The following is a 26,306-nucleotide window of genomic DNA, read 5'->3' as shown; positions in this document are numbered from 1 at the left end:
GCTTTGAGAACTGGAAGGAACTGCTTCAAGCCTAGAAATGAAGAATTGGTGAAATAAAGCAAAAATAGTTGAGCAGCAGCTGATGTCCTCTGAGTCCATGCAGTGCGTAGGGGCTGGAGCAGAGGTCGATGGCTGAGGGCTGCATAGAGACTTGGACATCTTATACAAGGGCGAGACCTTGAGCTTGGAGGAGGATGAGGGGCTCATTACAGGGGATGAAAGTCCTCGTGGGGTCACTGGAGCAGCGAGCGTGCTGCCTGCCCCAGGGACCCTGACGTTTCAAGGACCTTTAGATGTGAGGGAGGATGATGGAGGACTTGGTATGGTGGTACGTGTGCCTGAGTCAGATGCTGGTGATTAAATTCTTAGTTCCATCAGCGTATTTACGCCTGTACAGTGCTGCCTTGAAACCCAGCCAGTGCACATACAAGGAATGATAGGTATTCAGCAGTCGTGTTGCTTACATCAGTTTCCTGTTTGCCTAAGACAAAGTAAATGGTTTTTATTCCAAATGGAGCTGTGCAGCCAGCCTGAGAAAGGCCAGCTCTGATGCTTTGGCTTTACACACAATTCTTTCTCAACCCAATATTGTGTTTGCAGGAAAAACATCAAAGCAGCATTTTTGCAGTCCTTGGAAGTTGTCTAATTCCAGTCCTTTCTGGAGGTCACACTGAAAGAGGTGAGACATGAAGGAGGAGGAGACTATAGGAAGACAATATAGAGTTCCTCTGTTGACTAAGAAAGGGCTGGAGACCTTAGGAGAAGAGGGCGGTGGTGTAGATCTGTGGGATGGAGAACAACTTGGAGATCCCCGGGCAGCCGGGAGTGCCTGCGGGGTGCGGGGACCAGCCCGTCCTGGTTGGGATCGGGGCACGGGGTGTCAGGTGAGTGTGAGGATGGGGCATTTTGTGGTTTGGGAAGCAAATTGCTATAGGTTAACAGAAGTTTGGGAATAGTTTTTGAACTGGAATCAGGCCTTCTCCGTTCACTGACACATTTCTAGCTTTTAAGAAATCAGGCAGGAAAGCATAAGAACTGAGAAAAGACAATACTCAGTCTTCTGGAAAATTATAATGGTCTTTTCCATTCATTTTTGACCTGATCACCCACCTTTCCCAGGGCAGAATCAGCTGTCCCTACGGTCAGCATCATCCTAACCATGCTAGCACATGGTGTTTGGTGAAACTCATCTGAATTTTTAAATGGCTTTGTGGCCAAAACAGTTTTCTATTCTGAATGAACGCTGCATTGAAGGGGACCCTCCCTTCCCCTGCAAATTTCACCTCTGGGAAGGAGGGGGAAAGAGCCTGAGTGTGAGCTGCAGACTCCCAGGCCTGCAGCTGCTGGGGAAGGAAGGACTGGATGGACTGGGGATGTTCCTGGGGATGGGGCTTGCACAACAGGACAGAAATCTCAGAGGCTGGAGACGAAACTCTCCCGCTGAGTCACCTCAGCTCTGCAATGCAGGTGCCTTCCCGTCGCTGTATTCCCGGCTGTTTTGACCACTCTTCTGGGGATGACCAATGTCTGAGTCATCCCCTCGTAAAGCTGCTCCTGGATTCATGTTTTCCACAGTTACTGCACATCCTGTAATAGATGTTTTCCTATTCAAGCACTGTTTTTTTTTTCCCCTTGGAGATGGCAGGAACCCACTCCTCTGTCCCTTGATCACTCAAAACCTTGACCAATATGAATAATTAATAGTCTTATCTGGGGGATGGCATTGAAAACTGTTTTTTTGTTGTTTCCACATTTAAACAAACCATGGAGAATGGGTTTAAAAGGAATCCTGAAGGCACATCTATGCTGCGAAATGAGAGGGTCAGGGAGATCAGCTGAAGCACTAGACCACCATGGTCCACATAACTGAATTGGTGGCTTACTCCACAGCTCTCCAAGACAAACCTGCTATGGAGGATTATCCTTAATTAGTGTGGATGAAAGCCAGCTCTGACTGCTCAGCCTTGTGGCCAGGGTTTGGTCTTGACTATTTTTTATTTAGCACTGTGTGTATATACATTTGTGTGTATGTATGTATATACATCGTGTGTCTCTCAACCTAAGTATAGGCACAATACTGTATTTGCAGGAAAAATAGCATGTGCACCCCACACTCCAGATGTCTGGCATCCAAAGTGTCCAAGTTATAGCTCCTCTTAATCAGTCCCTTGTGCATCATACCATACCTCCTGCACTCAGTTACCATCTGCCATTTATCTATCATGAACCTTTCATTAATACAAGTCTTTTATCGGCTTGCTAAGCACCCAGCCAAGCTCCAGTAATTATCAGCTTTGGGACTTCAATTCAAGCTTTTAATGCCATACCTGGGTATTTTCTGGCTGCACACCTTCCTCCATACGGTACCACTTACTGTGGGCCAACCTTTGCTCATCTTGTGATACTCTATAGACATTTATTAAGAGATATGCAACAACGATAAGCATTCATCTCTTCCGGCCTGTGTCTAGTGCGGACATCATTTAGTTTTTCTGACAGCAAAGATTGCAGAGATCTGAAAATGGATGATTACATATCTGACGCAGCATGGGAAGGAAGCGTCTTTAACTGCCAGACCACAAATGGTAAGTGGTGATATCCATTAATGCCAGAAGCGTCGCGGTGGTCCCTGCGTGCCCTGTACCTCCAGGTTAGCACTAATTGCATTGCCAGGCTTGGCCACGCAGCGCAACACGCAGTGACAACTAAAATCACTTTTCTTGTGAAGAAAGCTCAGAGATATTAACCAGCTGAATATAAATCTCCACTGGCAACTCATGAAATCTGCATTTTCCCTCCCGTTCTGTGACCAGAAATACAGCACCTGTACGCTGCTGAAGCCTATTACGGGTCAGTGGGCATTTCGCAGTTATAAAGTAGGGTAGGCACTTGCTTCAGTCAGTCTATTTATTGTGCCAAGGGCAAGATGAAGCCTCAGCTTTTCATGTTGTGAATAAAATATTAAACTCCCGAGGGTTTGGGTTGTTTCGTGAGGATGCTGTGTGGCAAAGGATAACAAGAGAATTGGTTTGGTCTGACACTGAGCTGGGAACTTCAGCACAGCTCAGACAACATTATCCTCAGCCTTTTTCTGACCTTCAGCCTCAGACTCTTTTTTTTTTACTGCAGAAAATCTTGCTCCCAAGTGCGGACCACTGATGACTACCAACACAGGTGCGTTTCACCGCTGTGGGGTTTTGAATTCAAATGATCGTACCGTAGCAGTGATACAGTTTGGCAAGGCAGCAGCAGATCACCAGTTGGAGTCCCACGGAGCACAGTTTGAAAACCAGTATGGCCACAGATCTCACTGAGGCATTAGGTTTATAGCAGGAATCTCAAGAACATCTTCAGGACAAGCAAGAGCACTGTAAGTAGGTTTGAATCCTTCGCGTGTCCCTGTTCAGACTCATGGCTTGTTTTCCTCCAGGTATTTCCAAGCTGTAGTGAGCACCGTGGCCGTTGCTTGTAAGGCTGACGATAGGATGTGCTATTTATGGCACTGTAATGTATGCCACAGGCAGACCGTACATGCCATGGAGGAGCGGGTGCTCCTCTGTGGGGGGCTCAGAAAGCTGTAGGTCAGTCCTGCTGTGGAGATATGTGTTGTTTTTGTGAACAGATCTCCAAGTGCCTACAGGAGCCCTGCAGACTCCGGCAGATTCCTCCCCCGTATTTGTTCATCCCCAGCTGACATCCCAGCTGACCACACTTGGCAGGCACTGCCTGCTGCATTTGCTAAAGGATTCCTGCAGGCAAAAAGGAAAATAAAACTTTTCTTCTTTATTTCTTTTTTTTTTCAACATTGAAAATGTCTTTTCTAAATGTGGTTCGCTTCCCAAAGTGTCCCAGTGTCTTAGAGGCCATATGGCTCTTAGAGGCTCTTAGAGGCTATGCCAGTCTCTTAGAGGCTATGCCATAAAGGGATTTACATACACAAGTCCAAATTACGGCTTTGAAAGCCACACCTAGCCAGTACTGGAAGTCCATGTGTCCCTGTGGTTTTGGTAGGAAGGGTCTTTAAGGTGTTTAAGGACAAAGAAAGAGGATCCCGATTCCTCTTCAGGGATGGTCTAAGCCTATCTGTAATTGACATTTAGGGTATTATCCCAATCTTCTCATTTGGGACTGATGTTCAAAACAAACCTTTCAAACAGGACCTCATCTCGAACATCTGCTGAGAAGACAGAGGCTGGGAACCAGGCTGGGATGGGGGACGCTGTCCAAACCCGTCTGCTTTGGTGTGGTTCCTCTCCACACTGAGTTCTCACCACGCTTCAGGGCTGGCAGGGACCTGTGGGTCCAGGCTTTTGCAAAGCACTGGAAAATTGCTAGGTATTGTAGCATGGTGCTCTTTGGTGACCAGAAATGCTCAGAACATTCATCTCACAGTACTATTATCCTCTTTGAGGCGCTCTTCTGCCTGAGTTTGATGCCTTCAACCCCACCGTAATGCAAGGGGAGAACTGGGCATGTGGGAAACGTGAACCAGAAAGAGTGGGAAGGGGAAGCTGCTGAACATGCCCACAGGGAGATGCTGAGCCCAGCCCTTCTCTAGGAAATCGAGCAACTTCCCCTACTTTGGAAAGGCAAGAAGAAATTTATCCTGCACTTCATGGCCTTTACCATGCAGCTCAGCCAGGGCTGCCTCCTTACGCCGGGATCTGGTGGTAAGGGCCGTGGCCAGGAGATGACGACTCTTGGATAGCTAAGGAAGAGCATCTGAAAAGTTTATTCTGTTCATTTGTTCTCCAAAACTAGTTTCTCCCTGCTATCAGATAAAAAATTATAACATTTGTTTCTCAGTTTAGAAACAAAAATCTTTGGGCTTCCCTTTTCCCAGTGTTTTTGCCAACTTGAAAAAGGTACTGAAGGGCCCCATTTAAAGGGATAGAGAATGATGAATAACAAAAAACTAAATCTTTAAAAAGCAAACAGGCTTTTTTTTCTGAAACACAGAACGGGAAGGGTAAATTTAAAATCCAAGCACTAAGTCAAAACAGGCTATTTTTCATGTGTCAAAGTTTGAAATGAAAAATAGAGATTGGCTCCAGCCACAGTTTTTTATACCACTTTTATCCTTGGTAAGGATGAGGGTGAATCATGGGAGAAGGATGCCACTTCAGAAGGAACAGCCAAGTGTGACATTGTTGCCAGTAACCTATAAATTATACACGGAGAATTGCTGCTTGTTTAATCTTATACCCAAAGCAAATCAATACATTTTCTAGTTTGCACTGATGGAAGTTCACAGGCTCTCCTGGGTACCTTGGCAGCATGTTTTGGGTGACCATTGCCTCTGCGGCTAATTCCCTCCCTCTGATGACACACTTCTGCCTCTGCAATGAATTTTTACATCACTGCAGTAACATATTTTCATTATTTTCTGGTATACCACAAGCCAGTGAAGAGGTGCTGCTAGGTACCTCCGCCTAAGGAGTTCAGAAAATCTTCAAAGATGGATATTTTTCTTCTTTGAAAAGATACGAGCACTGGATTTTCCCTTTATTGCTTTCATATAGATTCAGTCTTACAGAAAAGCAATTTCATCTGAGATTAACTTACCCTTATAAAACATTCCTATCTTCACTTTAGAGCTGGTTGTTTTTCACTGTACATGATTTATTTTTCAACCAAACTAAAGAGTTTTTTGCATTTTGGTGGGATTTTTCATTTTCTAACTAAATGCATCAGCAGCCTACATGCAATCAAGTTCATGAAGATTCAGAAATAAGTTTCCCTTTCCCCGCTATCAAGCATGAAATACTGGATTTCAGACTCAACCTGCTAACAGAAACGTTTTCTGTAACCTGCTGTTGCATTGGTGTGGGATTTCGTTTGTTTTGAGTAAGCACAAAGCAATGAGTAGACTGAAGTCTTTTTTTAAATCAACAGCATCAGCCACCTCTTCTGGACACCAAATATCTAAATACCCTCTCAAGACATTGCACAGAGGAGACTCCATAACACTTTTATCATATCTTTCTTTTTTGGATCTCTTCAGGCATTTTTTGTCAGGCTCATTCTAATTTTTAAGACCAGCCTGTTTAAAACATGTATTATCGTTCAAGTGGTGGGAGATGCTGACGCAGATCAATTACTGAGCACGCTCTTGCTTTAACAGCCGAGCTGCAGAATTGCATATATTGGCTTTGCAATCAACAGAAGCACAGTGCACACAAATAAAATGCTGCTTATTTTTTAAATGACAGTCTTTCTATCAGAGGAACCTGGGGAATATGATCAATACATAAATCAACACATTGGGAAAAAGAAATAGAGTTGCAGGGTTCTGCTCCGAGATCTTCAATTTTGTGAGTCATGCAATTCACAAGCAAAGGTTAAAAATGTTCTTGGGCTTTAACTTGTTGTAATGCAGGGGTTGCCAAACTTTACTGATTGCTCTGTCTCTTAAAAAAGATGTGGAGAAATTCCATAGGCAAGATTCGCCTCCTAATGCATGTTTAATTAAAAACTTAATTGGCTTGAGCTAAGTATTTCTGAACTCTGGTAAGGTAAATTAACATTTAAAGCTCCCTTGAGGCCATTATAACAAGCACTAGCCAGAAAAATAGGACGGCGGGCGGGAAAGCCAGGTCTGAACTGGGCAGTGTGGGGGACCCTGGACTATCACAGGCCTTTTTTCTTTTGTCAGAAATTCTGCTTTGGTTTCTGTTGCCCAACAATTTTTTCGATACTCTATTTGGGGGGGGGGGGGGGGGGGGCGGTGTCCATATTTCTGGTAATATCTTTTATTCTTTTTAACGGAGTAGCATTTCCCAAGCAGTCACCTCACTCAAAAGTACTTGAATTGCTCTAATTAGAGCACCCTTTGAGGACATCTTGTGTTTTCATTAAAAAAGAACAGCACATGATACTCTCTGTTAATGCTCTGTGCAACATGAACTATTAAAAAAAAAAAAACAAAAACAACTAGTTATCAGAAAAGTCATCTTGATATCCCTCTTAATATTCTGCAATAATCTAGAAAAAATGTCTGACAGCCTAAGATCTGATGACCCATCAAAGGGACCTGTTCCCCAGGATGAACCTTTGGGAAATGCAGGATTCCGTATTTGGGGACTTGACTTGTAGCTAAGTCCCTGCTGGGTTTTCCACACAAACCTCAGATATTTGAAGATCACCCAGCAGAGGCCAGACCACAGGGACAGCCACCCTTGGGAAGGTGCCTCAGAGATAGGGGCAGAATCCCTGCCCGACAGTCACTTAGAGCCAAAAAGCCAGAGCTCTGCCTCGTGTAGGGTCTGATTTTAGCACGTCAGAAACACAAGTCACCTGTTGCCTAGTCTTCCTCTGTAGGCTCATCCCCAAGCCGCAGGGAGGTACTTATCACTCAGCATTAATGGAGCTGAGAATTTCAAATGCTTTGAATTCAGCCTCTTACATGAGACGTGTTCAGTTCCTCCCTGTGATGCTTTGTGGACCTGTCAATCACTTAGAGCATCAGAGCTGAAGCTGGCAGCCTCCTACCACTGGTTATATGGCTTGCAAAGTCCTCGCTGTCTACGGTGATGGCTTCAGCTCAGGTTATTTTCCTCATTTTGTTCCTGGTATAATGTGGGATTCAGTTCTTCAGAGTCAAAGGACTCTGCTTCAGCCATGGTTTTAATGGATGGACACTAATTATTGACCACAAGTTTCTGCAAAACACAGCCAATTCCAGCTCCTTCATGTCAGATTGCCCAAAGGCTCCTGGAGGTGCTCTGCCAGCCATGCTGGGTGAACTGATCTCCTACTGGATGGTGGGATGGGAAGGTTTCCTCAGCCCTCACCCTTGGTTGTCCTCCTGCACCTGCCCAGCCAGCCAGCCTTTCTGGCTGAAAGGAAGGGCCAGGAAAGCTTCTTCTGCTCCTCAGACATTCTGCCATGTACCTTAGCTCCTGAGTTAGCCGCTGGAAAAGTAAGAAGAAAAGAACTCCCACTCTGGATGAACTCACATCCCACCAGTGACAAAGGTACCACTGTGATCTGAATGTCTCTGTACTACCACATGTCCCTGCCTATGTACACATATGTCCCAGCTGAGCAGACCATGCAGACAGGAAATCAGAGGACTGCATGCATTTTTGGTTTTGTCAAGCTTTATTCCTCCATAAAGGGATTGTTTTTCTATTGGTTTTGAGACAAGACCAAGCAAATTGCCCGTCATGACAGCTGGATACACGTTCTCCAGAGCTTAGACTGGTCCTTGGTGTGAGGTGGTAATGAATGAAGAGTACCTCAGGTCTGCACGTTGTCTAGAAATGGAGAGAAAAGTCCTGCTTAACTCACTCTCAGATAGAAAGAGAGCTGAGAAAGTCTTCCTGAATTTGGCTTATACTGGGCTGCATCCTGCTTCTGGGTTTGCCGTGGCGAGGGCAGATGCGGCTGCCTGGTCCTCTGCAAGAGGATGCAGATGTACAATGCAAATGTACAAGAACAAAACCTACACTAGAGAGGCTGAACTGGGCAGCTCACAGCTTCAGAAGTACCAGGAACTCAGGCAAACATCACCATGCAAACTGCTTTTTCAGCTAAAGAGACTTTTTAATGAGCTTGAGGAAGCTGAGATAAAGCAATCCCCCAGGTTCTCTTCCATACTAAGCTCTGCTTATACCAGTCTTGCTGAAGTTCAAGCGCTCTGGTGTCCAGCCCAGTGAGAGGAGGGAAGGGCCCTCAGCGCACAGCTGTGATTTCTTTGGGTTGGCTCTTCTGACTTTGAAAGGCGAGAGTTGCACAGCCCGAATGGTAGTATGCAGAGAGTAAAGCTTTGCTTTGGGTGGTGTTAGCAGTTAGACTCCAACTCTGTGCCTCCGGACGACGTCCTGGTGAGCCTGAAGCTTGCTCTGTCCTTGATCTGCTTTTGTAGATGTGCCTGATTTGGGAAATGCCAGCTTTGTGGCTATGGATGGTGTCACCTTAGATGTAAGGGGTGAAAGATGGCTTCATTGCCATAATCAGAAAAATGTAGCTTTGCAAAGAAAAGAAAAGGTGTCAGAACATCTTATAACCTGTGTTCTTGTTTATACCTGGTTCTTTTTCTATATTCAAATTTTACTTATCTAACTTGATTAAAACTGATTCAGTAAAACTGCTAAAATAAATAGTTTGAATACTAATTCTTTGAATCCAACCTATATTTTTCTAGCATAAATTATATTTATCTTGCATCAGCCAATGACAAATAAACCAACATAGCCTGGCTTGTATGAAGGAATATTGTCCCTGTCTTTTGCATTGTCTAGGTGGATTAAAAGGGGGTATCTCTGTAACCACCTTTGGAGATAGAAGAGGGGTACCTCTCACCAGCTACTGAGCAGCCCTCGTGCCTGTGCCTGATCTTTCCCCCTCTCCACCTGAACTATTTGTGAGACCTTTCTAGGAATTTCAGTCAAAATTACCCAGGTCAGCTTAAATGTAGCTGACAGGTCTGTATCTAGCAGCTGCTTTTGACTAAACCAGGTATTAGTGTGTGCACACAGGCAGTCCTCTGGCAAGCCAGCAAGCGATGTGGGGACAGAAACACGGGGCACCGATCCTGTGCAACCCAGCATGGGCATCGCTTCCTTAGTGCCTCTGCTGTGAATACGGGCAAAGCCTTCAGGCAAATACCTCCTTTGAGCAATAAAAGAGGCTTTATTTAGAGCCTGACCTAGCAGCTTCACTGGACATGGAGCAGATCCATTGACAAAGAGTTAAAGTGTAGCTTTGGTAGAATTTAGGCGTTTTAAGTACAATAGACCAAGTATTAAAACAAGCAGCCAAAATGTAAAGAGGGCCAAGCACCTGAGATGTCACAAACACCTGTCCCAGAGAATTTCTACCAGGAAAACTTGCTTAGAAATGGAGAATCCTCCTCTGGGTGCCTAGAGAAGCCCATGTCATGGCTTTGGGTAAACACCTAGCTACTTATCTCTAGACTGATGCTGCCTGGGAATTCATAAATAAGGCAAGTTGCACTTAAAACCTTTCAAAATCACGCACAGCATGGCTAGGATGCACAGAGAGGAGGGAACAGCTGACTTTTGGGTAATAATAGCAATAATTTCATTCAGCAAAGAGAAGTGCAAAGTGCTTCCCTGGGGAGGAACAACCCCATGCACCAATATATGCTGGAGGCCATGCAGCTGGACAGCAGCTTGGCAGGAAAGGATCTGGAGGTCCTGGTGGACACCAAGTTGAACGTGAGCCAACAATGTGCCCGTGCAGCCAAGAAGGTGGGAAGCTTTCTGTTGTGTGTAGACAACGGGATTTGAGTGTAGTGCAACCACAGAGCCAATACAGACACTAAATCATACAGACCTCTACTCCAGCATTCTGATCTCCAAAGGATGGGAATAAAATTCATGGAAGAAAGCAGAAGAGGAGGAATATGTCTCCTTTCATTATAGAAATCGTAACTTTGGCTCTATAATGTTGAATCCCAGTTTCCCCTGAAAGCAATCCTTTGACTGAAAAACATAACACAGCCATCCTCTGTTATTAAGTACAGAGTTTTCTTAGCGTGCGCACGCATGTACATAAATATATATGACACCTTCAAATACTGTCTTAGATATGTCAGTGATAGAAGCTCAAACACAAAAAGCACATAAGATGGAAATGAGAGAAAAGTGGATGCTCTCTCACTGAGGTGACCAAGGCATTCAGCAGAATTAAAGATTTCCAAACTCTGTTCAGATCAGATTGCCAGAGCTGAAGCCAGCCATGAAAAATAGAATAACCAAAAAGTAGGTAAATCTATGTTTTAGTATTCCAGATCAGGCAGTGGAAAGCAGATAGATTCTTACTGTGAAAGGAGGTCTTTGGGGATCCTTAGGACTCAGTCTGACACAGACATCAACAGAAATACATTTTTGGACTTTGTTCGTAAGTTATTGGATAGATAAAGTAATTCATGTTATAGATCCACACAGAGACAGCACCTGGTGCACTGCTTTATGCGAATGCCTAGGAGAGAATTACCGAGCTGGAAGATCGGGGGAAAGGGGGAAAAAAGCAAATACGAGAGAACAAAGAGCTGATATAGAGATCTGCTGGGTGGGTACAGTTCACTGGCAGGGCAATGTCTCCCCACAATTTCTGTTGTCCTCATCAATGATGTTGTAAGTTTTTCATTCCCTTCCCCACCTTCTTTATATTTGTTTGTGGAAAGGATAGGGTTTTGACAAGATGGATTTTTGTCCTGCTCCTAAAGAACTGTGTATTCCAGCTCATAGTAGTTAATCTTCTTAGCAGACAAGATGTATTATCGTCTATTCAGCCTCTTTTATATCATAACCTATCAAATGAAGTTTCCCTCTCTCCTTCTCCCTCTGAGAGCCAGCAGATGCAATTGCACAGTGTCAGAGGGCACAGCTGGGCACAGCTGGGCATCCCCAGCAGAGGTGCCAGGAGCTGCTGGTGCACTGCACACATGCCCTTAACAACCTACCAACATGTGCAATGATTCTTGCTGGCTCCCAAACAGTTCCGTTTTTTATCTTCCTTCACTGACCTTGCATTTATATTCTAGCCCTTCTCTTGCCATCCAGATTTTATGACCAAGTAAGATTCACACATCGTACAAAATAAAAAAAATCCTTGGAGTATAACATCTAATTTCCAACACATGCTCCTTTAATCTCCCCAGGGCTTACTTACATTTGGAGCAAAATGCCATTGCCAGAGTTTGATTTCCCATCACAGTGAAGCAGCATGTTTCTCATCCTGCTAGTTTAAACACATCCTCATTTCTACAAACACTTCCATAGATATTCAGATCAGGTGTGTATTCTCAGCACAACCGTGGGCAATTATCCCACACTTTCCGGTGGAACAGCAAGGCTTTGACTGCTCTGTTCAACTTTCCTCCTATGGAGCTGTAAGGCATATTACAGCATTAGTTAAGCTTCAGAAGACAAGCGATGGCATATTTTTTATGTATGAATGCTCTATGGATTTAGTATCATCGAGTTACTGAAGTTAGTAAAAAAATTTTCTATATTGGCAAGGGAATTAAGTTGTACATCTCTAAAGTATTTTGTAACTGTAACTGTGATTTTATTGGGAGGTACTCTGGGGGAAAAATCATGTTCTTCATTTAAAAAAAGGATATTTGCTGCAAAAAAATTGTGTGCAGATCAGGCTTTAAGGTTTGTAAATATTTTGAGATCCTTGGGTGAAAATCCATATTAAAATGTGAAATATCAACCTCGCCAGACAACATTTTATTCTTCAGCTATGAATCACATCAGTAAACAAGTCTCTCCTGGATTCGAGATGAAATGCCTCGGAAAAAAAGATTATTAATTTGCTGTTGCTGTGCTCTTCAGCATAAGGTAGTCTACATTATGTTTGTATTTATGTCCATTCCACTTGATGTGGGGGGGCAGTGATAAGATTTGAAAGGAAATATTCAATTAAAGCTAAAAATAAACCACAGTTACACTTGCCGAATGACAAAAACGTAATGCAACTGTTTGTAGAGGAGAGCACAATATCTCAATGCAGCACAGGATGGTCTGAGATTTGAACAGTCTAATGCCAAAAAAGCCTCATGCCTCGTTCTTCTACTTTCCACAGTTTCCCTGTCTACCTGAGTATTTCTTCCTGATTTGTAATATTCTACTGTGAATCTTCTCTGAAGATCAGGCACCACCATCCTGACATCACCCAGCGAGATAAAGTCTTTGCTCCAGGCACATCGGAAGGAGCCGGCGGAGTGGAAGCACACACATTTCACAGCTCAGCAGCCAGCCTTGGCTCGAACCACACGGGGAAATGCTGAGCATGTGGATGGGACCGAGCACTGCGCTCTGGGGATGGGAAATTAAAGAGCGAGGGGGTGCATCTTCAAACGGGATCGTAAAATCAAAACGAGAATGGCACTTGTTGGAACAGACAGGTCCTGGCACCAGGATCTGTGCCAGCAAATCAGAAAGCTGAGGAAGACCATTTAAGAAACACTCTGTTTCAGAAATACACTGCCCACCTCGCTATGAAAGGATGAGTTTCTTCAAAGTTCTCCAGAGTTTCAGAAGTAACTTTGATTTATTTGTTTGTTTATTTATTTATTAAAGCGTATCTATAGCAGATTCATTGTGTCTGATGCTCTGAGACTGAGATTTACTCTTTTGGCCGCACCTTCTACTCAGCCCAATGCACTTCTCTTTGGCTCTGGTCTGCCCCGACATGTGTAGTCCCAGGGCAGAGGAGAAGCTGTGCTGTACTACCCAGCTGGACCCCGATCTTCCAGTGAGGTCTGTGAGGAAGTAAAAGGCACTTACTGTGCAGGACTGTCTGCAGCCATGAGAGAAGGTGCACCCTGGTGAGGATGTCTGGGGTCTCATCATGGTGTACGGGAAACCCTCCTCCCCACCGCCTGGTCCAGAGCAGGGCTTTCAGGCATCAGCCTCACTCCTGCACAGGAGGTGGCCAGGAAGATGTAATCCAGAGAGGGACTGACTTTTTGTTTTAAAACAGGAGGCCCAAATTATGATTTCACAGCCCTTTATTTTAGATGCAAGGCTAAATTCGACTTCTTGGGTTAGAACTGGACAGCCTGATTAAGGCAGGGCAACCCCAGAGAAGCACTCAGCTTGTGTTTGTGATACAAGTGTAGCTTGTGGTCCCATTCAGCATGCTTCCTGAGGTCTGTCCGGGGCAAGAAGTTCAAATTCTGATAGCAGACACTCAGTAGGAGCAGGTCTGGGCTTTGGTTTCTGTGGCTGCTGCAGTAAGAGGGTGCATGAGAAGAAACCCATTCCCAGGGAATGGTCGTGTTCAAGACGTTGTTCTTCGGTGTTGCCAAATGTGGGTGTCTCCTCTTCTACTTGGATAATGCTCTGTTTCTTCCTGTCTTCTGGGCTGTACAAACCGTAACGCCCTGCGATGGGGATTGCTGTTGAAGGCATTAGATTGTCTTTTAGTGGTTTATCTTCTGCAGTGTTTCCAGCACACAATAATCCCAGATGTCCAGTGAAATCTTCCTCCCATCTCCCAATTACTCAGCCTAATCCTTGCCAGCCTGTAATCAAGCCAAGCAGCCTTGTGAGACACTAATGTGTTTCGTGGTTGTAGTTTGCTTGCCAGCATTTATGACATTTGGAAAGACAGTGGTGAGTCATGCGAGACAAATGGTTAGTGCCATCTATTTTTTTATGTACGTATATAATTAGATTTTGCAGCACAAGAGAAAACAGCCCCTGTCCAGCTTGTCAGGAAAACAATAAAAAGGGAAAAGAAAATTTCTTTGACAACTTTTTTCAGCCTGACAAGTGGTTTTGATGATAAATGTCTTAGATGGCTTTTTTTCCCAATGAGTTATAAAATAATTTCAGCATTGTTGCTAGAAATACATAATAGAGCCATGAAACAGAATTGTTGGAAACAAGTGAAAATACCACAGCTATTCAAATAGATACTTCATCCTGATACAGTGTGTAAGATATACTGTCTTTTTTCCTCAGGTGGTTTTGTCAGTGGGCTTTCAGTGCTCTCCTCCTTCTCAGGGCACTGGTTTGTGTACCGCTGTGCCCACTGGTGGTCTTTGCTTCCAAGGTCAATGAAAGCCTTTGCAACTCCCCTTGGTGGTCTCTGCAACAGATCTCTAGTTTCTGCTCAGCGGGATTCTGACTAGATTTATATGTTTCTCCCTCCCTCACATCAGACGTGGTCTAATAGTTAACAGACAGAACTCAGAGGTTTTGTTTCAGACCATGACATTGAGTCATTATGCAGTTTTTGGCAAGCAATGGAGGCTTACAAAAATGTCCAGTCATTTCTTATTACTCAGTTTAAGCATCTTCATACCTCTTGGGCCTGAATTTTCTGAAGGTCTGTGAGAACTCAAAGCACACGCAAGACCAAGTTACACAACCCTGCTGCAAACCCAGCCAAGGCATCCCAATCTGGATGCTTAGGAATGGAGGTGCCCATAATTAGAGAGCACTTTAGGGAATGTTGGTCTAGCTCACTGGGTTTCGGTTCATTCCTCATTAACGTAAGGGTAAAAATATCAAGGCTCCTTCTTGACAAGGGGCTTTTGTTTGCAAAACATGGTGATCCTCAGGTGAAAGTGCAGTGGTGTAAACAAGGGAAAGGAGTGCCCATGTTGGAAACCTGACTGTCTGACAACTAGGACGTGCCCTTTTACAGGCAAAACCATTTCGCTTAGAAGTACTATCAAATTTCTGGAGAAATCTCCCACACAAATACAAGGCATCTGCCCAGCAGCTACAAAGAAATAAACAAGCCACTTCAGAGATGTGAGCAAGCAATTTCATTAGAATTTATAGCAGATGCATGCACACTTCAACGCAAGCTAACCAAAGTTCCCAGAAAGTCTCCTGATATGTAACAGCGCGTCCTACTGCAAAAATCATGGTTGCTTTCATGTAAACTCAGGGATATTTTCCTGCCAGCCTTAGATACTTCTATTTGAATTGTAGGATATCTCAGGCATAACGATGGCTGTTGGATTATCAGTCAGTGTGAAAGGTCTGTGATCTGACAGCATCAGATCTTTCTCAATGGGATAAAATGCCCAAGGTGTCCTCAAGGTGTCATGAAGATTCAGCTGGAGCTGCTCACTGCTGTGTGGAGTAACGCCTGAGTGTAGCTGAAATGAAGCCACAACAAACCTTTCAAACGTTAGAGAGGATTCAGGAACTATCACCATTGCAAGTTATGGGCAGTGCTATGCCATTTCTGCTTCTGAACATGCTTTTGCAGCTTACAAGCCTCAAACTCTTCTGTAGCTCAAAGAAGAATCCATAATTGAGCAGAATTTGGACACGTAACTCCGTATATTAATTAACTTGGTTCAGTACCTACAGCCCTGCAGTTGAGGAGCTGTGAGCAGAGGTATGGGAAGAGCGACCACAGGTCCTTCTGGAAACCACACCTTGCTTTTTTGTACCAACAAGAAACCCATGTAGAAAAACAGAATAAGGATTTTTGAAACTCATTTTCATGAACAACAAGCTACCAAGGATACACTGTCCTCTGAACATGAGTCACACAGACTGTATCTCAGGCGTTCCTCTGCAAAATTGCCCTCTTTTTTGCCCTGATCTCTATCGCAGATGTCCAATCCTGCTCTTTGTCAGACATTACATCTGGATCCTCAACAACCAAGAAAGGCTGGGGTTTATCAGCCCTTGGATGGGGGACTTCTACCGCATTTTAGAGTTTGGGTTTTTAAGTTTTTAAATGAAAATTGCCCTTCTTCCTCTCCAAGTGGGATTGATCCAATGACCCAAAATTGCCCCGTAAGACCAAAACTATAAACACCTCCTGATGCTTACAAACACTTGTTGTGCTGAGCCAGTTTAAATTTTGTGAATTGTTTTTCTTTTATTCTTTCTATAATTCTGTAACTATGTATCCATCTTCCTGCCTTGAACTAATGGGTGCTGTGATAATAAATGTCTGATCGACTCTGTCCCAGGCTCCAGTAATTCCTGTGGATTGCACTAGGAATGTTTTGGGGATTTCTAGTTTCCTTGAAAACCAGGAGGATCCTGATTTTTCAGCAGAATGACACAGGCTGCAGTTCAGCTAGGGCATGCACAAAGACATGGAGGTGTTTGCAGGGTTAGAAGTGTATCAACAGAAACGCTACTGGAAGCCAAATGTGGAAAGCCAGTGGTAGTATCTGTACTGTTTACTTCCGGAAAATAAATTAGATACAATTGAGACAGGAAAAATTAGGAGTGTATGTCCCCTATACAGCCATTGGAGGAAAGTGAGACCACTTTTGGCGTCAGAGGGGCAAGCTGGAAGCAGCATAGAACAGCTGAGCTAAATGCCTGCAGCAGGCAATAGCAGTAAGCCCTTGCTGTTCATTTTAGGAGTGCATATGTCAAGGTAGAAGGATTACAAATCCCACCTGAAAAAGAAAATATAAATATACGGCGTCCGATGAGGGAAAATTGAAAGGGAAATTGTCAGATAGAATTCTGAAATGTCTCAGACACAACAGCATGTAAGATATTAAAAAAGCACAGTCAGGGAGCACAGCAGGTATCGTGTCAAAGGAACTTCATTGCTTGAGCTGATGACTAACACCATTTATGCAGAAATCAAGCGTAGCACGCCAATGCAACCTGGCAGAAAGCACATTTCAGAGGCAGCTGTCTCTGATCCGTAGTACTGCTAGAAAAGCAGTGGTTAACAAGTGTGTTTGGTGGCTTCTGTTCAGAAACCCTGTCAATCAGCAGTTATTAAAGAGTTATTTAACAGTAGAGATGACTGTTTGTACAGTTTCACATCTGGCTAAATCAAGACAGCCAGGAAAGCAAATGCTCATTTCTTCCTTCTACCTTTCCTGCAGCTGCCCTAAGAAAGGTGTTTAACAAGGGACAGTACCATCAGGACAGGTTCCCCCTAAAAAGACAAAGGAAGAGAAAACACAAAACCAAACCTGCTGCTCCCATGGGCCTGTTTACCCAATGCCATCTGATTTACAGGCCTTTTTTATTTGTTTTTCTCCATGCCTTTGGCAGATGTCCTTGTGTGATGGGGTTATCATATGCCATGGCAGTATCCTCACTGCTGAAGCCTTGATGTCTAAAACCCACCAAAGAAAGTGTTTCCATGTATCCTTCCACTTGGCAACACAGCATTCATCTGAGATCCTTCCCAGAGGTTTTATCAATGCTTTCCAGGTTGGTAACAAGGATAAATGAAGCCTCAAAGCCTTCCTGGGTATTCCGCACCCTGTATCCTCTTATTTGGCGATTTAAGGAGATTTGTTGCATTCTACCTTTGGCTATACCTCAGTGTCTGCATGAACACAGCTCTACTACTGTTCAGATTTTCTGAGATCAAGCTGCTTTTGATATGCAAAAGAATCTGGAAAGGACATTTTCTATTACTCTTCTTGTTGCCAAGATCAGAAAGTCAATTAAATTCTATTCTTCCTCACTCCTCCCTTTCCAGATAGCATGACATATAATGTGAAAACAAAACCCCAGCAACCCATGAGACCTTCTCCTGCTTGACAAGATCCTAGAAATTCCAATAAATATTAAATCGCGCCATGTTTTTTGATAGTTTGTGACATGCTGACAGATGATATCAATCACATATGACATTAATACGAGCGGTTGGCACAGCATTTGCAGCACTTTGTCCAAACCACTTTCTTCTTTTTGCTGTTATCTACCTTGCCAGTTTTTTTGGGATCGGTGCTATTACTCTTGAAGAACTGCAAGCCTTCATTATTATTCTCTGCTCTGGAAAAACTCTATTATTCGAGTCTGACAGCCTTCCTAGATTACATGAAGATAAAGAAAGCCACAGCGAGAGGAAAGTCGTGATGCCCGAGCGCGGCAGAGCCGTGCCCTGCGCGCCGGGTACCACGGACAGCGGCAGCTGCTCCCACACAGCCCCCTCCCACCCGTGGTAGTGACCGGTTCCTCCTCGTGTGGGGACAGAGGCGAGTTCTTTCAGGGGTTTTGAACTATTTTTGCACTATAAATTCAAGGGAAATAGAGGAGAAGAAAAAGCGTGCTTTAGGAAGGTTCTGTCAAAAAAAAGATAAACCAGCCATTATTTAAAATGACAACGTTTTCCTTTTTTCTGTACTTTCATATACGTAATATATAATATATACTCTAAAAATTTAGATAAAATATGATTATATATAATATAATATATATTATTATGTAATAATATTATATATTATAATATCTCTAATTATATATATTATATATAACTTCATTCTATTTGTTGATGTTTGGTTGTCAGCACTGGAGAAAGAACAGAGTTTGGTACAAGCCTGTTAATAAAACCCTCAATCCCTAAATTATTTTTATTATAACTTCTTCCCCTTTGTTTATCTTCGCTGGTCGGGTGCTCCCGTTCGGCTCAGTGGCACTAATGGTGTGATGAAGGAGGTCAGAAAGTGGCTTCAAGAGCTCAGCTTGCAAGAGGGTTGGTGAACAGTGCACAAAAACTTTCCTTCAGGTTTGAAAATTGTTCTTTTTGATCAGAAATAAAATATTTTGCTCAAACTTCAAGTTTTATAAAAGCCTTTTTTTAATGAAATGTAAATTAGAAGACAACTTTAAACAATAATGTTAAAGTATTTTACACAGAAGTTGTGAAAACTGACTTTTTTAGAAATACACAGAAGTTTATGTTGACTAAAGTAATGAAATCAATCTAGATTCATTAAATACTCTGATCCACACATTACTTATTTCTCCACCTTTATAGAAAACATTTTATCCTTATTAAAGGCAAATACAGATATGAGATTGTGTTTGGGTGTGATACAAATTCTTCCTTCCTTCCTTCCTTCCTTCCTTCCTTGCTTCCCTCCTTCCCTTTCTTTCTTCTTTCCTTTCTTTTTTTCCTTTCTTTCTTTTCATTCCTGGAGTGGAAAAGCATCATTTAAAGTAGATTTTATTCTTTTCAAAGGGTAATCTGCTATTTCTGAAGCAATAAATATGACACAAAATGTTCCAAATGTGCTTTGATTGTTAATGTCAAACACAACTTTGAAACCTGAAAGGCCAATGGCCAGCCAAGAGCTGAGCTACTCCACGGAGAGCACAGTAGATCTGGGTTTCTCTATTTTCTGCCAGCCCTGCTCAAGATGTTTCCTCTCCAGGCTGATTGAGAAAATGCTCCAAGGACATTTTTGGTGATGGGTGAAGATACAGTCCAAAGCCTTAGTGATTGTCTTCAGAAAACAGGTGGGAAAGGAGAAGGACTTTTTGGTGGCAGCAAGCGTGAAGAGTTGATGCACTGGGGTGTGATTTGGGGGGTTGTTTTAGGACAGAAGATATGGACAAAGTTTACACACTCCCACCTTCATGTGTGACACTCACCCAAGCTCTCAAAGAACCAAATTTTTATACCTTTTCTTAGCAAGTGAATTTTCTGCCAGACTGTTGAGCTGAATCAGCTCCCCAAGGAGTCCAAGAAGTGCCAGTCATTCCTTCAAGCCCAGACCTGCAGTTGGGAGGACAACCTCTTCCTTCCAAGCAGCCAGTTTAGCTGGGTTTCCCCCAGGGCCTAAACAACCCAGTGCCCAGTTTCCAAACTGACCAGCTCTGCTCCAACACCCAACGACCACCATCCCATCGCACCGAGACCGACTCAGCCTCCCCGGCAAAGCAAAGAGGGGCTGGGCAGGTAACATCTCACCAACGCTGATGGTAACAGGTTCCTCTTAAAGTCTGGAGTTTTTTTAGCATTTTGGTTTAGTTTATGAACAAAGCACCCCTTTGCTTTTACCAACAGGGAAGCCGATCCGATTGCACACCCCTTTTTTTTTTTTTTTTTTTTGTTATTTTGATCCAGTTGTGTGGTTGCCGTGCCCGTGCAGCTGCTGCGTGTGAGGAAAGACTGGTTTGAACGCAGAAAAAAGCACCGTTTCCACGGGGAGCCACGGCGCCCGGAGCCATGGAACGCCTCCCGGCTGGGAGAGGGAGGAGCGGAGCGGAGCGGGGCGGAGGAGCGGAGCGGGGCGGAGGAGCGGAGGAGCGGGGCGGAGGGGCGGAGGAGCGGGGCGGAGGAGCGGAGGAGCGGGGCGGAGGAGCGGAGCGGGGCGGAGGAGCGGGGCGGAGAGCGGGGAGGAAAGCGGGGCGGAGAGCGGGGTGGAGGGGCGGAGGAGCGGGGCGGAGGAGCGGGGCGGCGCGGCTGCCCCGGCGGCTCCCCGGCTGCCGACTCCCGCGGGCGGCGGGCTGCAGTGCCCCGGGGCCGGTAAGTGCCGCCGGCAGCATCCCCCTCCCCATCCCCGGGCAGGTCCTGCGACCCCATCCCCGGGCTCCCCGCGGGCAGGACTGCCGCTGCTCGCCGCTCCGGGTGGGATCCCCGCCTCCTCCGGCAGGCTCCCCCCCAGGCAGGCTCCCCCCCAGGCAGGTCCTGCTGCCCCCGGGCACTAGCCCCCCCACAAAGGGACCCCCCCCCCCCCCCCCCAAGCACTGCCTCCCCACGGGCAGGGCTCCCCCCGCTCCTTCCCCCTCTCCGAGGCAGACCTCCTTCCCGGGCAGGACCCCCCAGACCCTCCCCGGGCAGTCTCCCCCTGCTCCGGGCTGGTGCAGGGGGGAGATGTGCCTTCCAGCATCGTTGGGGTTTTGCCCTCCCGAGGGGCTGGGGTTTTTGCCCCCCGGTGGGTGGGATTTGGCACCCCAGGGCTGGGGTTTTTCACCCGAGAGCCTGGTGTTTTTGCAGCCCAGGGGTTGGGGCTTTTGCCCCCCCCGGGGGTTGGGGTTTGGCACCCTGGCTCAGTTGCTCCCCTAACGCCAATGGGCATCCCCACATTTGCAGCGTGGGTTTAACTTTGCCTTGACTTTTACTGCTGCGATCGCACTTCAGTCTCTCTTTGCTCCTCGGAGAAGCGGTTGCAATAGACTTGCTTTTGCTGTGGAAGAGCGTGCACTTCTGCTGGGGGGAGATCTCAAAGGGCAAACCTCTGTGCTGTCTCATAGGTGCAGGCTGAACACCCTGCACTGGGGCAGAAACCATTGGCCGCGCACAGTCAGGCCGGGAGCAGCTCCGTGGGATGGGATCTGGGAGCCCTGCAAGCTGGCATGAATCCCTTGTACCCTGCTGCTGGGAAAAGCACCACGCACCCGGCTCAGCAGTGTCGCTGAGCTGCCTCAAGCTGGCTGGCTGCATTCAACGGTCAGTTTTGAAGGTAAGGATTGCACGTTTGCCTCTTGGGTTTCCAGACCTGGGGCTGGTTAGCTGTTGGAGAGGTTGTAGGACTTGTTCTGCGCTGATTTGGGGGTGGAAAGAAACCATTCGTGTCCTGAGAAATGCTGCCCTTCAGTAGGGAAAGTTGGATGGAGGAAGACAGAGAGAGAAGGGAAGTCAGTGCAAAGGCTCACTTGCTGAGTGGCCTCCTTGAATGCACGTTCTACAGGTGGAAGCATCCCCAGGGATGTTCCTTCTTCTTTATCACTCCACACCAGCCTTGCAGAGCAATGCACTCTTCGACAAATTACTGAGCGGCTGCAGTCTCGGCTCATGGCAGAGGGGAGGAGGGAAACGTGTTTTGAGGTCCTGGGGCAGGTACCGTTCCATGCTGCCGTATGCTGATTCGTACTTGGTTTAGCAGAGCAGCAGAGTCTGGCAGCAAATACATTTCCAATTTTCATAATTCCTCTAAGATTTTAAAGCACAGTCAGCCTTGAGATTGCAGAGCTTTTTTTTTTCCTCCCCTGTCATCAAATCATACCATTTAGTGATGAAATTAACCTTTTACTTGGGATTTGTCTGCTGAAAAAATCAGGTCAAACTTTCAGTATATTAAAGGAAAACTGCTGAAAGGATGGAGTTGCTTCTCTTAGGCAGACTGAGAACAGTATCTAGCCCATCAATTTTTGAAGGGAAGAAAAACTTTAATGTCCAAATAAGAACAATGCAAACCCTAAGGCATCTGAGATGCCCAGAAAAGCTGGGATGATCCCACATCATGGTACAACCATGGTACAACCTTTAAGAAGGCTCCTTACAGGAAAGGCTGAAAGACTGATGTTAGAGAAAGACCCTGTGCTCTATCAGCAGCCTAACCGCATGAGCCGCTGCAGCTCATAGGAGAATTTAAAAGCTCCAATATTTAAGTTGTGGAAGTACATCCCTTGGAAGGATGGCACATCTTTCTTTGTCCCAAAGATTTCCACAGAGATGTTAAGATTGTGTCATCCCCTGCTTTCCTGTATTGACAGTTCTCCAGATGGTTCAGGAGTAGCACTTCTTAGCAAGAGGCAAGTTGCTGGCTGCCCACTCAGAGGCAAAAAGGATGACAGGCATCAAGCTTGGGTGCTTGGCTGTGACACGGACTGCGGATGAGCTTCCAGGGACTCTCTGCCTGAGGATCCTTGAAAAGGAGCCAGGAGCAGCAGGACCTTGTTGTCTGCACCCTGAATTAGAGTTCAGGGTTCAAACCTGACGTGTCAAGCATCCATCATCCCTTCTTTTTGCTGTCACAGAAATCATGGATGTCAAATGGGGAGAGTCTCATTTCCAGCCCCTCAGCCTGTCTTTGTGTTGACCAAAAAATAGTATGACCAAGAGAGTGTTTCTGTAATGTTTTGTAAGTGTGGGCACATTTGCCTCCGGTATTTGTGCGTCGTGTCATGCTCCTAGATGTATCCTGCTTTAAGCGACCTGCTGTTAGTTTTTCACTTGAGAAGAACTTTTAACCCAGGCTGGTGGCTAAGGTGGTACTTGAGCGGCAGAGAGAGCTTGCAAAGATGAACTCTAATAGCCGTGCCCTAATTCTACTTAAAGTTTGAGTGTAGTATATGTTCACAGTTCAGTACCAGAGCAACGTTGTGTAAGTCATGATCTGCTTTAGAGTTGTACTAACACTGATACACACTTAACAACGGTGTGAGCACAGTCATTGTTTGCAGAAGGAAGATGTGACTTCTAAACCTTCTTGTTTCAGTGTTACATCTAAAAAACCCAAATAACAAATCCAGCATTCTCATCTGTGATTATTCAAGGCCATAGACCAAAAATTTGACATTGATTTTTTAAAGCTGATTTTTGCTGTTCATGTCTTGGGAGCCTATCTTAATGCTGCACGCTCTTCTGGGAGAACATAGGGCTGACTGGGTGATGTTCATGCGCTTAAACTGGTTAGGGGTCAACTCGAGGTGGAAATCACAGGACTGTTTCCAGCCCTTGCAGAGGCCCCGGAGGTGTGAGGACACCAGCATCTCACACAAGAGATGGCAGATGACCAGATGAGCTGGAAGATGGATGTGGACCATGTAACGGACCTTGCAGTGGCAGGTTCTGCAACTTGGCTGGCTGTGCGGCCACGCGTTGTCACCACGTGGTTTTGCCAGCCAGCAGTCACTGCCGTCTGTGCAGATCACGTAGGGAGGAGAACGGGCTGAACAATTTTTCTGCCAGGAAGTGTGGCTGCATTGAAATCAAACCGTTCCGCAGGAGCTCATCCAGTTTGATGACATCCTCAGTGGGGTTGTTAGAAAGAATGGCGCAGATTATCCTCTTTTCCGTCAATAATGTGAGAGCTGGAGACAGGATTTTTTTATTTTATTTTTTATGGAATGTTATCAGGATGTGAAATGTTGCCCAAGGAACATTTTCATTAAGACTGATGTACTTAAGACACCCTGTAGAGTTTTAGCAGTGCCTGCTCAGGGGCCTGCCACAGAGCTTGATGTCCAACAAACCTGCTTGTTCTCAGCACTGGAGGAGCAGGAGAGCTTCAGGTCTCAGTCAACAAGTCCCAGCTCTGGTGAGGGGTTGCAGAGGAGGAGCTTCTTAATTTTTTCCAGGCAGCTTTAGTTATTTCTTGATTTTTATCTTTTATTTTTATTTTTTTTTAACTTGAAAGAAAGGAAACCACTAAATCCAGCAAGTAAATAGAAGTCAGGGGAGGGAGCTGAGAATTTTGAAGGATGAGTGGATGCAGGTAATACGCTATTACATCCAAGGAAAAGGTCAGTATTGCTTCTACAAAAGGCAGCCCAGCCTCACAATCCTATGGGAGTGCTTGGAAGAAGTCAGCAAGTATGTGGATGAGAAGCACCTAGTTGGCGTAGTCTGCTTGGATTTCTGGAAGGTTTTCAATATGGTCCCTCATGGCGGGGGCTTGTAAGGAAACTTATTAGTCCTGAGTTAAGAAGGAAGTTCCTTGTGTGAATAAATACTTGTCTAAAAGGTGAAATGTCTAAAAGGTGAAATGCAGGGGGGAAGTGGACAGCGAGTTACGGTGTGGAAGAGAGGTCAGCAATGCTCTTTACAGGGATAGGGGCTGGGGTATGTGGGGTTCAATAAATCTCTAACTGGAAAAATTGTGAATAATGAAGTGGTGATATTTGCAGGTGAAACAAAGTTTAATCAGGGCACGAAGGGTAAGGCCTGACTTTTAAAGAATTGCAGACAAGCTTTTATGAGGCTCAGTGAGAATTAAAATGGAAGAAGAAATTCAGCTGTGAAGTGACGGAGCTTGGGGAAGATGGAGAGAACCTAATTTCCTCATTTCTTCCTATTTTCCTATCTAAAGCAGTGGGCTCTGAGCTGACTGTTACTGCTCAGGAACGAGATCTTCGGATGGCGATAGGCAGTTCTGTGGAAAGGTCAGCTCGGTGCTAAATGCCAATCAAAAGCAGCAAACCACGTTAGGCATTGTTATGAAAGGGAAGCAGGACAAAACAGAGAACATCATTATGCCCTTGTATAAATCCACAGTGCATTTACATCTTGGAAATTGTTTGTAGTTTTGGTCCATCTCAGAGGCTTAGAAGAGCAGGCGGGATGGCCAGGAGTCTTCAATCGCTTCTGTACGGGGAACGAGCAAGTTGGCGAAGGCTCCTCAGCCTGACCAAGAGATGACGAGTGGGCTGGGGCATGTGACAGAGATTAAAGAGCCCACCAGCGGCATTGAGAGAGTGGATGGGGATTGCTTGTGTGATGTCTCTTCCAATACAAGGACCAGAGGGCATCAAGTGAAACTAGCCGGTGAGAGGCTCAAAACAAGCAAAAAGAGGTGTTTCTTTGCACAGCACGTAGCTGAGCTGTGGAAGTTGTTGCTATAGGAGGTCATGGATGCTAAAAGTTTGCATGGGACAGAGGGGAAGCAGGACAGCCTCTTGATTTAAAAGCCCTTGAAACCATCTTTAGAGGTAGTTCTGGATCATAGGCTGCTGGAAGGAAAAACAGACATCGGGGAAATTTTGCTACATGCTGTCTTGTTCTTATAATTCTCCTAAGGCAAAGTTTGGCCACTGTGAGATAAGCCATGTTGGACTACATGGACATTCCTCCTGACCCATTCTCACGCTGCACTCGGTAGTGATGCCCTGGAGATGTGGGACTGACCTGAGGGTACTGTGGAAGCAGAGCCCAGTCACAGGAGAGGTGGCAGTATTCAAATATAACAATTTGATGTCTGGAAATATTTCTATAATTTTCTTTTCCCCACAAGTTTTGTCTTTGTGTTCCCATTAGCCCCACCAGTGAATTTTGAACTGCTGGAATTTTTGCAGCACATCACTCCCGCCTTCCCAGGTACCTGTGACACCACTCGCTCAAAGTCTGGGAACTGAGCTGTGGACACAAGCACGTGAATTTCCTCGACTTGAAAGTCCCCCATTACAGAGCTGGGAGCATCCTGTCCCAGCTGGGCACAGAAAGGGACATGAGTCTGAGGTCACGGCTGCACCTGAGACACCTCAATTACTTGCTTACTTGCATTAAGCTCCCTGTGTGGTTGCTGGCAGCTCTGCATGGCCATTCAGACTGTAGGATGGAGCTGCCCACCATGGTAGTAAAAAGCTCTTAACTTCAGAGCCTAAAAAAGTACCAGGACAACCCAGGACAAG

The 26,306-nt window shown here is 45.3% G+C and overlaps 1 long non-coding RNA gene across 1 annotated transcript; it reads left to right on the top strand.

Annotated features, from left to right (window-relative positions):
• Window positions 1–521: 521 nt before the first annotated feature.
• LOC142408576 (uncharacterized) lies at window positions 522–12,922 on the top strand. The gene is made up of 3 exons (XR_012775344.1): window positions 522–679; window positions 3,130–3,370; window positions 12,629–12,922. It is a non-coding gene; the product is annotated as an uncharacterized LOC142408576 (long non-coding RNA).
• The last annotated feature ends 13,384 nt before the right edge of the window (window positions 12,923–26,306 follow it).

This window comes from Mycteria americana, chromosome 4, assembly GCF_035582795.1.
Source record: "Mycteria americana isolate JAX WOST 10 ecotype Jacksonville Zoo and Gardens chromosome 4, USCA_MyAme_1.0, whole genome shotgun sequence".
NCBI classification, from domain to species: domain Eukaryota; kingdom Metazoa; phylum Chordata; class Aves; order Ciconiiformes; family Ciconiidae; genus Mycteria; species Mycteria americana.
The sequence above is the reverse complement of the archived record's forward strand: the minus strand, read 5'-3'. Positions and strand labels throughout refer to the sequence as shown.